A 14,584-nucleotide genomic window follows, 5' to 3' on the forward strand; every position below is an offset into this window, starting at 1 on the left:
ATGGGGAGCATATTGTACTAAAAATATTCTTTTTAGGGGCTGGGACAGTCACTAAAGTATTATTATTTTTGAAAATCTGTCATGGCGTTTTTCATATTTTAGGGTACCAGCAGCCTCTAACATTGAAAAATCTTTTCAATAACTTACAGGCAGGTAGGCAGGCAGCTCTACAGTTACCTTTTAAATATCATCATGGAGCATATTGTACTAAAAATATTCTTTTTAGGGGCTGGGACAGTCACTAAAGTATTATTATTTTTGAAAATCTGTCATGGCGTTTTTCATATTTTAGGGTACCAGCAGCCTCTAACATTGAAAAATCTTCATTCAATAACTTTTCAGTATCCTAGCCTGCTTGGGCCAACAACTCTGACTCTCTGGCAAAGGAACGACGGTTATGAAAGACCATCGGAGGTATTTCCAAAGGTTGTGAATGAAGCAGTTACTTACTGAGTACATTTCAGTGCCCAGCATTCTGCTAGGGACTTTCCTATGCTCCACTGAATCACATAGGCCCTGCATGGAATGAGCCTGGGGCCGTGGAATCCCAGGGAGATTGTCTGAGCTGTCATCTGAAGGGAAAACTGCCCATGTGGGGCTTACAGACAGCTCAGGATGGAGTATGGAGCAGGGACAGAGGGAAAAGGATCTTGGCAAATATATTCTGGGAAAATACTTGTGTCATTCTCCTTCATGTAGACAATGACTTTTCCCAGGTTCACCTGGTTGGCAGATGGATGCAAAATGCCCTTTATTCTCATGAGAGAGATTTTACACAGGTTTGCATGAATTGTGGTGTTGTGGAAAACAGAAGCAGCTGATATTCAGAGGGTTTCCAGTGTGTGTGTATGTGCACCTGTGCAAATACTTGTGCTTGTGTGAGTGCAGCACACGGACATGCCAGGCTCCGGAACAATAGCACCGATTCAAATCTGATTCACACCGGAAAAATTTCACAGTCTGCTTTAGTGGGCCCGACTGAATGTATTTTTAGAAATGGAAAGGACCATGTTCCAAAAGTTCATTTCTTCTGCCATCAGAGATAGTGATGTTTTTATTTATAGTAAATTCAGGCGCCCAAATATTAAGGGGGCAAACGAAAAGAAATTCAGGAGCGGATGGTTAGAAAACCTTATTTTTCTTGCCTTTGAAAAATATAAAGCTCTTTTTCTAAATTATGACTAGATATAATCATTTTTCTTAGGTTTGTTTAGAAGGAATATTTTTGGCTCTGACAGGAAAAATGTGTGGTACAGTTGGCCTTTGTCTGTTGGACTTGATAATGCAAAGAAAAAAATGTATATGAATCAGATTCTTTGAATTTGTTAATATTTATTATAATGGAAATAGTAGACTAATTGTCAGTAATTTAAAAACATCTACTACTTTTGAACTAGCATTTTTTTGCCAAATTCTTTAAAACTTTTTATTAATATAAGTTTGCAGTACATAACGGATACTATGTATTCATAATGGCTAATATATTCATTGTGGACTATTGGTACATATACATATTGTATCTTGATCCTTTTTACTTTATGTAGATTTAATATCTCAATTATAATTGATATAATCTTATAACATATGTTTTATGACCATTTATTTCAGTGGATTTTCAAAATTTCAAATATGTGCAGCCTGTCAGTGGCAGAGTTGGAAGTTTGAAACTTGGTCTGGGGTCTGACTGCAAAACTCGCAGCCTTCCTACCCAAGAGAGGTTCCCCTGCAGCCTGTGCTGCACTCCATGGTACTCACTTCTACTATGAGGAGACAATTATGTTTGTCCTTTGATGCTGTCCATATTCAAAGAACCATTTATTGTTTCTACTTTCCTCCAATCCCTGTGAAAAATGAACAAGATCAAGAAACAAAGTTGAAACATCCTCGCTGTTGAGTTACCCATGGACTACTATTGTGTAATGAGAATATTGATTACAAAGCAGAGTTTTATGTGCTATGAGAGAAGGAAGGATATACTACTAGATCCTGAGAAAGGCTACAGGTTTTGTTGTGTGTGTGTGTGTGTGCGTGTGTGTGGCCAGGTGAGGGACATTCCAAACAAAATCAAGGGATTGGTAACATATAATTTATATGAGAAGCCAATACTTGTTTGGTTTAACTAGAAAATAGTTATGCATGGCAGAGTAGAAGAAAAGAGGAAAAAAGGACCTAAGAATGGTAAGATAGAGAGTTTTACTTTGTGGAATAATCATAACTTTTCAAAATTTCCTTCATGAGACAAATACTTTCCTTTGTCTTTGAGTATTTGTCTTTTAAAGACACAGTGTAGTAATCATATGTTTCTGAAGAGGAAATATAATTAGTTCACAAGTACATGGTAGAAATAGGTCTTACTGGTAATCAAAGTAAAGAAAAAAATTACCCTAACCAAAGAATAGGACTGTAAAAATGATGAATATTGGTTAGAACAAGCTGAGATGAGTATATTAGTGTGTTGCTGATTCATCTATAAATTGGTTTAACGCTTCTATAAAACTATATATAATACGTCTTAAGATATTTAAATGTTTATGCCCTTTGATTCAATAGGGCTAGTTTTGGAATTCTATAATAAGAACATTATTATAAATATTTATTGTAGGCTTTCTTTAGTGGTGAATCATTAGAACCAGGCTAAAAAGCCATGATACATCACTTTGATGAAACTTAAAGTATCATTAAAAACTATGTATATAGATAACATTTAAGAAGCATTTAATACAAATCTAGCTAAAATAAGTAGAATACTGAAATATCTATAAATATAGGATATGTGGAGAGATATATGCATATATAAACATATAAATATATCCATTCTTATAACATTATAAATTAAAAATGATACGTTAAAATTATAAAGTAAAACCATATACTAAAAAAGAAACTGGAAACAAATCCACAGAATGTGGTGGTAGTTGTGTTTGAAACATGACTATGAATAATTTTTCTTTCTACTTTTATGCCATTCCCCCATTTTTAGTGATATTTTAGCTTTAGAAATAAAACTTGATGATTTAAAAAATTTTTAACTTTCACAAATAAAAATTAATTTAAGTTATTAAATCTTACTAATGAACAGGAAAAATGCATCATAGTGTTCAGTGTGTGTGTGTGTGTGTGTGTGTTCTGACATCTGGTAAACTCTTGTTCTCAGATCTATAGCTGGGCAGTAAGTGGATAATTCTTTTTAAGAATTCCCAATATTAGCAAGATTTCTCTGGGTATGTCTGCTGAACTGAGATTTTTTTTTTTTTTTGCCTTTGACTTTTTAGAAAGGTAGAAATCACAATAATTTACCATCAGCAGTGTACAATTTACTATAGAGTAAGTACAATCTACAAAGTACTCCGAGGATGATTAGTTAGTATGAAATTTTACCTTGTGAACTATATCTTCCAGGGTACAAAGACCTGCAGCTGGTCTTACATCCAGCATGACCACATTTATAGTCAGTTTTTCAAGGCTACTGTTCCCTTTTAAAAAGCAAGTTTGTTGGCTGCTTCCCCACGTCAGCTGCCCACGTGCTTTGTCTACTTGAGATCCCTAAATCTGGGCATGTGTCTCGTGCATGGATGAGCATTCACAAAGGGGCATCAGTGAAGCCTTTAAAAACGAGATAGTCTGCAACAGTACCAGAAACAGGAGCATGGAGCTGCTAAGAGAAGACAAGTTAAGAGCCAAAGCCAACAGGGAGCTACGGAAATGACGCAGAAAGGATATTGAAGCATGACGAGGGAGTGAGGCAATCTCAAGAGTGTGGATTGGAGCCCACTCGGGAGGTGTTTTCCTAGGGACAGAGTGGAGGATAAGGAGCTGGACAGGGAGGCAATGGGTATGGAGGGGAGAACAGAGCTGGAAGCCAATATCAAACCTTAGTTATAAGAAATCAGAAAGAATACAAACAGGAGATACACTGAAGATGCACTGTAATAAAATAGCCCTTCAACGAAAAGGTGAAAATATGCTGATTGGAATGGGTCGCAAATTCCAACAAAGAGCATTAAGAACAAAAACACTGCAGTGAGATTCTTTCTTAAAAATACATTGATTACAAGGTTTTCTTGTGGGGAGAGGGAGGTTTTTAAAATACAATTTAAAACTGTTTTGTACCAGTACAATATATTAATTTTACAAATGTAAAATTTTATCAGCTGTTGAAGCATTTGCAAAAACCACATGTTCTACTTCAGTGTTACGCACAATATTTATAAGAAAAATGTTAATTTTTAAATTAGAAATCATAAAAATACTTTCAATTTGAAGAGACAATCTGATTTAAAAAACCATACTCTATAAGAACGTCTACCCAGCAGATAAACTTTCACAGGATACCAAGCTGGACAGATGCTTCAGCAAACCTGCCATGAAGCTCTGTTTAAAACCAGTGGAAGATGCTTAATCTGAACTGTAGCATCCTTCTCCATCGAAATCTAGACGCCACTCAAGGTGGCATTGTTCAGCGTGAGCATCCTGAACGTCTCTTACAGATCAAAAGCAACACTTGAGACCTAAAAGGAGTGTTTAGGTATCTTCCTTCATGCAGGTTACCTGTGGCAATTGTTTTTAATGACTACTAATGACCCATTTTAATGTATGCTGATACAAAACATAAGTTCAGTACATTTTTAAAGCTTCACCCATTACAAAACTCAGTTTGTAAGTGTGCATCATAAAACTTAGTGTTGAGACCATATGTAAACTTTCTATGGTATGTCCACTAGCTGAATGTCCCATCATAGAGGGTTGGGGGTTTCCTCAAAACCTGTATATGAGGAAATTGCACATAGCACCAAGATTTGGGGAGAGCTAGAAAATGTTCAGACCATGAGTGTTTTCATTTTTTCCATGGAATGTGAGTTTATTTTTATTTTATTCTAAGGGACTTTAAGAAAAAGATACATGATAAAAATCCCCTCAAAAGTGAAATATGTGATGTTTGAAGTCTCTCTGTGGACTTTTTAGATACATATATTTTAAAACATCCATCTAGATGAGGTGCTTTGAGCAATCCTGAAAAATGCCATTCCACAAAAGCAACTGCTTTGATTCCTAAGGAAGATATTCTAAATGTAAACTTTTTATAAATCTGGGGTTTTGATAATTTGTCTATCTACAACAAACTTGTGAGCACATAACCACCATTTCTATGCAGATATGTGATATTATATTTGACTTTGGTGATGCAGGCCCTAAGTTCCAGAGGGTAATTTCCCAGGCTAAAAAGCATAAACTTGAAAACACTTGAAACTGAACCAACAAGCTTTAATAGGAAAAGATATGCAGACTAAGTGATCAATGTGGTGAATCCTTATTCTAATAAATGGGATTTTTTTTTGTGATATACCCAATCCCATCAGTAATGTACATATAATCCTTTTTTTTTTCCTTTTGCATCTCCACAATATGTTCATTGAGGTGAATGAAATTCCCACCAAGGCTTGCTGTCAGTATTTTAACACCTATATTGTTATATGGGCCTAGGGTTACATTCCACTAAAATCCATCATACAACTTTATCAATTAACTTGTTGTGAGATTCCAGCTTAGTGCTTGGGATGATTTCCTGATTATATATACTACATAGAAAAGTGGGACATCAGTCACTGCAACTCTGGGAAAACTAATTACAAGTTTTTTTTTTTTTTAAATACTCACTTAGGCAATTTGAAAAGCTTGCCAAGGAAGGAGCCAAAATTAAATGCTCACTTTTCTTACATTAAATTTAAAAAATTGGAAGTATATCTACAAGTTTTGCAAGAGGGTAGATTATGATGCAAATATTTGAGATCAGAAAAGCTCCCATTTCACTGGTATAGGCAATGGAAAGGTATATTTTAGAAGCTCTCTATTCATATATAATTTTCTGTAAAAAATAAGATAAATATAATAAAATGGGCTTTGATATGAACTTTAGTCAATGAGATGATTTGAAAGAAGAATGTTAAGACAGGAATGTTAACACTTAAAAGGATATGTGGTGTGTTTCATTACTTAAACTGTTCACCAAAATCAAGGATCCAGTATAACCTGATATATTTTTGTTGCCTAAAGGGAAAGATAGGCTCTACCTTTCCTGTTTTATTTTCCTCCTTTCATAATACAGAAAGTTTATACTTTATTTTTTATTTATTTTTAATTGACATAGTAGTTGTACATACTTATGGAGTACAGTATAATTTAATATATATACACAGATGTAGAAAGATTCAGTCAAGATAAGAAAATATATTTTGGGTAGCCAATTATTTACTTCACCTGTGAGGTAGACTATGTTGCTATATTGGATAACTTTTCTGTTAAGAGAGGTTAAATACAAATTCATGCCACATGCCTCGGTCATTTAAAATGGTATGGTCTTGCCCTCCACTCAGCTCCCCACTGGGCCACATCCTTTGTTCTACTCAAGAACCAAATTGGGAACACAGCAGACATTTGACTCATGATCACCAAATCATAGCTGGTTAAGAACACCAGAGCTGTGTAACCAGCACTGCAAAGTGAAACTTTAAAATGTTTCTCTTAGAGATAAGCAACCTCTCCGTAAGCAACACCCCTTCCTCTCCTCAGCCCCAAAGAAGTGACAGAATACACAGACGTTTGCTCTATGAGGCTGAAACCCAAGTTTCCTTTGACAAGAAAGAGGAGGATGAGGCTGAAGATGGCTGGAAGTGAGAAAACAGAGCTGAGATCTGTACTATCTCTCTGTGCTCCTCTCCCCGCTGAGCTTTACTATGAAAAAAGACCCTTACCCACTTGTACATGGTGAGATGGTGATTAGAGGCAAATGCGCCCCTCAGTCTTCTCAGAGCTAGCTTCGAATAAATCACTTTTACTTCTTTTGATTTGGTCAGCGGCAAGCATAGGTATCATTTGGGGTTAGGCCATTTAGGTCCAAATCCTGGGTCAGCCATTTTGACTTTGATCCCCATTTTCTTCTCATATTTCTTTCATAAAATGAGTCTATTTGGTCTTAATTTCTTTGAGATGAGGATTAAATGAGTTAATACACACATATCTGATGTCTGTCACACAGTCTTGTTACGTGTTTGAAACAACCAACTAATCCAATCAACCAAAACCCAGAATCCAAAACTTCTCCATGCCAATTAAGAAAGAAAACAAAATCTATTTCTTCTACTACTACAACTTACAACTTGTGGTCATCAAATATGGGACAGTTTTCCTACATCAACTCAGTTCAGTAAACTAGACAGCTACTGGGCGTCCTATTAACCACTTCAATTCTAACACTGTTAACATAGAAATAGAGATAGAGCCTTATGTTTCAAGCTCTGTCCTGCAAGACTTCCTTCAATGGAGATGACAATTGCAAGTTCAGATTGTTACGTGTGCTGAAGAGTGGTGGCTATAATCAGTGTTCTCCTGACCTCGTCCTGGGTCATTTGCTAGAAAGGCTCACAGAACTTTGGAAAACAGCTTAGGTATTACATTACTAATTCATTACAAAAGGAATTTACAATTCAGGAACAGTTGACTTCCTCCCATGGAAGAGGTCCATGGGGCAAAGTTTGTGGGCAGGGAGCTTTCATGCCCTCTTGGAGTGCGCCACCTCCTCGGCAACTACTCATGTGCACCAACCCAGAAGCTCCCCTAACTCAGTCCTTTTGGGTTTGTGTCTGGAGGTGTCATTGATTAAATCATTGGCCATCGGCAATTAGTGAACCGCAGTCTTTCTTTTTCTCGTCCCAGGGTGGAACTGAAATTTAGGTGGTTTCTGAAGCGCCTTCCAAAAGTCAGGTATGATTGAAAGGTACTTGTTTTGAGTAAGAAAATATATTTCTTTTACCTTTATCACTCTTCAGAAATTCTAGGGATTTTAGAAGCTTTGTGCTGTGACAAGGATTTTATACCTTTTATCAATTACAATATCACAGAAGTGATCACTATTACTCTGACTTTAAAAGATAAGTTAGTCAGGTTCTCATTGTGAGTTTCATGTGGGAACCTCAAAGAATCAGACGGGTGGCAGTGGTGAAGGAGTTAAAGTAAACACAGACCTAAGCTATGAGGTAAGTTGGGGATGCCTTATGACAAACTGGAGTTCTGAGATAGGAGAAACTAGGATTATGCAGGTCTCACGGGATCCCAGACTGTCTTATTGTGGTAGGACAGAAGACATAAAGAGACAAAGAAAAATCATAAGTTAAAAATTGTATTTTAAATAAGTCTTGAGCTTCAAGACAGAAACCCAGTAAAAATTTTTTAAAAAATTTTCTTTCTTCTTCTTCTTTTTTTTTTTTTGGTTGTTGTTGTTTGTTTTTTGAGACAGGGTCTCACTATGTAGTCGAGACCGACCTGGAACTCACTATGTAGCCTAGGCTGGTCTCGAACTCACAGCGATCCTCCTGCCTCAGCCTCCCAAGTGCTGGGATTACAGGTGTGTGCCTTAAATTTCTTTAAGGACACAATAAACCTTGGCCATTTCCTTCTCCTGCAAATGGGTCTTCAGCATTCACTTTTACCTGTAACTGGGTCTTTTCACTTGGGGGACTAGACCATACCTTTTCTACTTGCAAAACAGAGCATTACTTTTCTGTGTGTGGGCCACCCCTGAGCACCAAGACCAAGCAGAGACTTCCTATAGATGCCCAAATTCCATCAAAGCCTCATAAATACTCCCAGATCCAAACTATAATACGCCTCTCCCACTCTCCCCTCTGCTGGCCCACACTCTGTTTCTTTGAGTGTATGCATTTAAAATTTTGCCTAGTGAATCTCCTTATACCCTTTACTGATGTGTCCTGAAACTTTTTTTTCCTGTGATGGAAGTCAGTGACACTGCACTGTTGTCCTTTGGATGTGGTGAATCAAGTTTCTCCATCTCTGCTTTGGGGACTTTCTTGGACACTATCCTTGTCACCAAATGCTCATTTGAAAATATTTCTTTTAGTACAGGTACACTCACCAACTAGAGATAGCTCTGTCTGGCCTCTGGACCTGCTAGTTCCACTAAAGAGAATAGCTGTCTTAATACAGGGAAATCTGCCAACTTCCTCTGACATAAAGGCACGAAAAGAGAATCTAAAGTTCAGAATGAGATTAAAGTGATTTTTGGTTCTTCTTGTGGTCACTAGACTGCCTTCTGCATTTTTAACAGAGGAAAAAGAAAGCTTCTACCCAAGGCAGCAAGGCCCCTCTTGAAGTGAAGCTGCTTTGGCTCAGAAGAGCCCTTCTAAGTAGATCTTGTCAAGGAAGCTGTGCACATTTCAGATATAAGTATCTTTCAATTGCTTGGACTTGGACCACTTTAAGAATGAATAATTATGAAAATTTGAGGCAATCCATTTATTCCCTAAGATTTTAATATAAGATTGGATTGAGATATGGGATTAAATAAAGTGGCAAAGTTTGCAGAGTGGTACTTTGTACCTTTCTGTTCCAGTTTTTTCCTAAGCTTTTAATTTTGGCCCTGACAAGACCTCAGTAATAACGTGATTTTTGGACTTTTGGTACATAATGACTCCTGGTCCTAGAACAGAGATTCTCTACCATCTGGCCATGTCCAGAGATAATTTTGGTTATTATAACTCAAAGTCTGGTACTATGGGCGTCTACCGGGCAAAATCCATTGATGCTGCTTAATTCTACAAGTCAGTAGCCAACCCCCCAAAAAGAATTAGTCTAGTGGGTGAGGTGGTGCATGCCTGTAACTCTAGCACTCTGGGAGGCTGAAACAGGAGGATTACAAGTTTAAGCCCAGCCTGGGAAGCTTAGTGTCATAGCCCTATCTCAAAATAAAAAGTACAAAAAGAACAAACCTACTAGGGATGTGGTTCATTGGAAAGTCACTGGGTTCAATCCTCAGTGCCTAAAACAAAAATCCACCAACCAACCAAACAGAATTCGCTCTGAAATGTCAGCAATGCTGCAATTGAGAAACCTGGCTTAGACAAGGAGCTGAGAATTTCTATTGATTTTTTTTTCAATTAACCAATCCCTCTCTATGACCTACTTTTTCTACCTAGTTCCTCAAGTTTCCTTGCTTCCCAATAGTGCCACTAACTGGAAACTAAGCCTTTAATGCACGAGATTTTAGAAAATATTTCAGATATAAACTAAAGCAAGAAATATCAGCCAATGTGTTTATTTTCTTAAATTCTGAGGTTTCACAAAGCCACATTATTAAAATACCCATTATTTGTTTCTTAAAAAAAGCATAAGTTAGAGGTACCTTTGTTTTGAGTGCTTGCTGTAGTTCACCTCTGGAACATCTCTCAAAGGCCCATGTGTTGAAGACTTGGTCCTTTAAAGTTATTCTCTGCATAATTAGCTACAATCATTCAACTCTTACTGATTCTTTACCCGGGATCGAACTCGGGTCCTTGTGCTTGCGAGGCAGGCGATGGAACCACTGAGCTAAATTCCCGGCCCACTGATTCTTAAATGTAAGTATAGAAGACTACTATACCACTAGACAATTTCATTTCCCAAAGACCACTAAGAAATCTTCTCAGATATCCATAGTAGTTAATAGAATCTGCTTCCTGCCCTGCATTTGGTGGGTTAAATTAGACACATTTCTTCACAGTTTTGTTTGAAAAAGCTGCCTGGGAGAGGTTTACGCCAAAGCCCTGATACTGGGTGAGCTGGAGCCCCTCAGAGGTCGAGCTCCGGGGCCTCCTAGTCGTGCTTCAGGGTGAGTCTTTCGAAGAGGTGCTCGCCCAGCCCACCCTGAGGGCCGTCCAGCCTGCAAAGGTTAGTGAGGTGGTCGCCTGTCTTCTTGATGAGCTTCACCTCCTCATTTCGAAAATGGTTCGCCAGGAAATCACATAGATGGGGATCCATCTTGGCAGAGCCCAAGGCATGAAGATCCAGAAGAGCTTGGTTCAGGTTCTTCTCCAGGGCCGAGTCAGCTCCCACGGTGTCCACTGATTTCAGAAGGTTTTCCGCACGTCTTGGAAGAGCACTCGGTCTCCCCATTGGTTTTGCATCTTCAGGGGATGCTCGGTGCCAGGTCGCAGAAGAAATGGCCCATGCCTGCCGCAGCCACATCGTCATGGTCCAAGTAGCAGGCCAGAGAGAGGTCGGTGCAGGAGGCCGGCAGGTGCAGATTCACCAAGCGGTTGATGCAGCCTCTACCGTGGCGGAATAATTCTGACGAATCTGAGAAGTCAGGGCTGGTCAGGAACAAGGAGCTACTCACGAAAGAATGGTGTTGGCTGACCCTGGAAAGAGGAGGTGGGCAAGATGATGGTCCCAGAATTTGTAACTGGAAGGTGGATGAAGGGTGGAGAAGAGGGAGTCCCTCGGGTCTGTTTCGTCCAAACACTGCTGAAGCAAGAGATCTGCAGGACCTCCAGATGCACCCACCGCTTCATAACTTTTTCTTCAAGAAATTTCATTATTTTAGTTTTTACATTTGGGTCTGAAATCCATTTTCAGTTAATTTTTCTATACGGTGCAAGTTGCATATGGAAGTTCATTCTTTAAATCTGTTGAATATTGAATTATTTCAGCACCATTTAATGGAAAGACTCATTTCATAAATAAATTGTCTTTATACCTTCTTGGAAATCATTTGACCATATGTGTATAGATCTAATTTTGGACTCTTTTCTGCTACAGTGATCCTTTTTATCTATCTTAATGCCAATAAGCACCACATGTATTTCTATAGCTTTCTAGGGAAGTTTAGAGGCTAGGTAGTACAGTGCTCTTTTTTCTTCTTTTTCAGAGTTGTTTGTTCTGGTCTAAGTAATTTGCATGTGTATTAATTTTTAATCAGCTTATTCATGTATTCTATTTTACTATTTTTGGTACCGGGGACTGAACTCAGGACGTTGAACTTGCAAAGCAGGCAGCAGAACCACTGAGCTAAATCCCCGGCCCATATTCTATTTTACTCTTACATAATATCCTGCCTTGTGAATATTTCAAAATTGTTGTATTCCATAATTTATATATTTATGATTTCCATATTTATATGTTGATGACCATGTTTTAATATTTTTGTTAATGTTATCCTATTTTGAGTAGCATTTGCTTACTCTTGAACACCTACAGAGTTTCTTATGTGCATTCTCAGGAGCAAATTTGTTCAGTCATAGTTTTGTTAAACTTCAACTTTACAGGATATTGCTGAACTTTACAGGATATTTCCAAAGCAGTTGAGTTCATTGAAGCTCCTTTTGTCAATTTAAGTGTGTCTTATTTATCCTCATTCTCCACTATTTGGTGCTGTTACACTTACTAATTTTGCCAACCAAATAGGCAAATATTGATATCCATATCTGTAGATATCTTGATTTACATCTCCTTAGAAGAGAGTGGGTGTCTCTTCATACTTTTATTGGCTATAGATTTCCTTTTATATGATATCACTGTTCTTGTTCTTGCTCATTATTTTATTGGATTACAATATATCCTCACGTTTGAAATATTCATTCAAATCTTTTGCCATTTTTTCCTGTTGTAGTGATTGTCCTTTTTTGTCTACAGACAGAGGGGCTTATTTTATTATTTATTTGGGTACTGGGGCTTGAACTCGGGTCCTTGTGTTTGTGACAGGCACCGGAACCATTGAGCTAAATCCCCGGTCCGGGCTTTATTTTTTAAAAAATACTAATCCCGTGTAGTGCTCAGTGAGTTGAAGTAGCACTTTTCTTTAGTTTTCTTTGAAGAATTTTGTGATGAATAGAAATTTTAAAATTTAATGTAGTTCAATTCATTTTCAGAAGTTTTCTGTTATGGTTTCTGTCTTTGATTTTTTATACTACTTTTTCTAGTTATGTGGCTAACAGCTTCCAGAACTTCTTTTCTTAATAGGTTTGTTATAGTTTTTGTCATAGTAGTATTTAGAGGTATTTTATATTTACTTATGCTTACGTTTATGTAAATCAAATTGTACATTATCCTCACTGTAGACTACAGGTTCAATAATTTGCAACAAGATTTTATCTCTTTAATTTAATTTTATCTCTTTAATTCCCCAAATTAAAGAACTCTGAGTATCTTTAAATGCATGTACTTGTATCAACTTTCTTTCTTATTATTTCAGTTAAGATGTAGCGCCCAGGAAAGGGAAAACTTAGGCGAACATCAGCCTAACAGAGGCATGTGTTAAGCCGCAATGTGGAGTTTGCCACATACAACGTTGGTTAAAATTTATGTACCTACTCTGCATATTCTAGAAGTATCAGATATGTGAACAAATTGATGTGCAAAGCCAGAAGCTGTTCTGGTGTAAATGTGCTACCAGGATCCATTTCAAAACAGTGCTTTCTCTTGCCAAGGTCAGCACAGCCAAGCCTGCTATCATGGAAGTAACCAGAGAACCCGTGTCCTCACTCGCGAAAGTGTAACCACTTTCGCAACATTATGTCAAAGCCCTTTTTGTCCCTTTTAAGTGACGGAAATAAGTTTTGCTTATCATTCTAAAACGAACGTGATTATCTTCCTAGAAGAAGTTTGGAAAGAGAGGAAAGTAGTTGTATTTCCCCTGAAAAATAGCAATTTCTTTTTATAGCACATTTTATTTTTATAGAAGCTAAGAAAGGAGTATGACATCTTTAGTTTTCTCCACAGTGGAGATTTATTCCTAAATTCAGTGTCTTACAGCTTTGCAGCTGGAACATGAACTCCAGGTATAGTAGTAGCTTCGTTGCTTACTTGGTTAATTTATCAAGTATGCTCAGTAGTTGGTCTTTCTCACCTTTCTGAGAGTGAACTCACCTTTTTGAGAGTTGGTATACAGAAACTGGATGAAGCCCCAGAGTGGAGAGTTTTAAAATCCGAAACAGACAAATGCATACATAGGGGAAATGAAGCCAGATTCAGGCTAAAGAGGACTTACACAATCAGTTAAGTTTTATTCAGGCATGAGCCCCAAATGTGACCCTTTTGACCTGAGTACTTCATCCTTAAATGGTAAACTAAACATTCATGAAAATTTAATGAGGAAGATATTAGTACCTTCTTATGTTTCTGACTGTGAAATGGCACCGGGGAGCCCTTTCCGTGGTGGTGGCCGGCGAGGTGTGTGGATGTGCTAGATCACACCTGAAATCTCTTCCAGTCCACCTGCAGCCCATCCCTGAGCCTGCCGGACCCCACCAGGACGTTCTGATCGGACAGCCCCAGAATGCCACCCAAGAAAGGTATTCAAAATACAGACCTGTGAGGGGATAATATACCTTACTTAGAGGTGTAAGTTTATTTGCAAAGTTTCTTTCTTGATTTTTGTCTCTCTGGTGGTGCTTTCCTCCTTTCTATTTTTCTGTCGCTAGATCTCTTTGTTTCTTGAAAAGCTGGGAAGGGTTTAATAGTTCTTTTTTTTTTCTTTTATGGACATAAGATTTCATCAACTGGCAAGTGTTTGGATTTATCTTTCTTTCACTCAGAAGGACAATAGGAAAAGTAAAATACACTGAAAATCCAGCGCAGCGACTCAAACTCCAGCTTCCCTTGAGGGTGTGATGTGTTGCTAGATTGGTGTGTGGGGCAGCTCCTTGAAGGGACTTGTTTTACTTCGGATTATGCCTTCAGTTCTGAATTAAGTTGAAGAGAGCAAACAGGTTAAGATCAGGAAAGCTGGGACCAAAAAAAAAAAAAAAAAAAAAAACTT

The 14,584-nt window shown here is 37.8% G+C and overlaps 1 protein-coding gene and 1 pseudogene across 2 annotated transcripts in view; one reads left to right on the forward strand and one right to left on the reverse strand.

Annotated features, from left to right (window-relative positions):
* Tmc1 (transmembrane channel like 1) overlaps positions 1-14,584 on the forward strand; it is a 164,910-nt gene that overhangs the window by 18,870 nt on the left and 131,456 nt on the right. The gene's annotated exons all lie outside the window — the stretch shown is intronic.
* Positions 10,642-14,584, reverse strand: part of LOC109118509 — a 15,465-nt pseudogene continuing 11,522 nt past the window's right edge.

The sequence above is a fragment of the Fukomys damarensis genome, unplaced genomic scaffold (genome assembly GCF_012274545.1).
Source record: "Fukomys damarensis isolate Sample0158 unplaced genomic scaffold, DMR_v1.0_HiC HiC_scaffold_31, whole genome shotgun sequence".
NCBI classification, from domain to species: domain Eukaryota; kingdom Metazoa; phylum Chordata; class Mammalia; order Rodentia; family Bathyergidae; genus Fukomys; species Fukomys damarensis.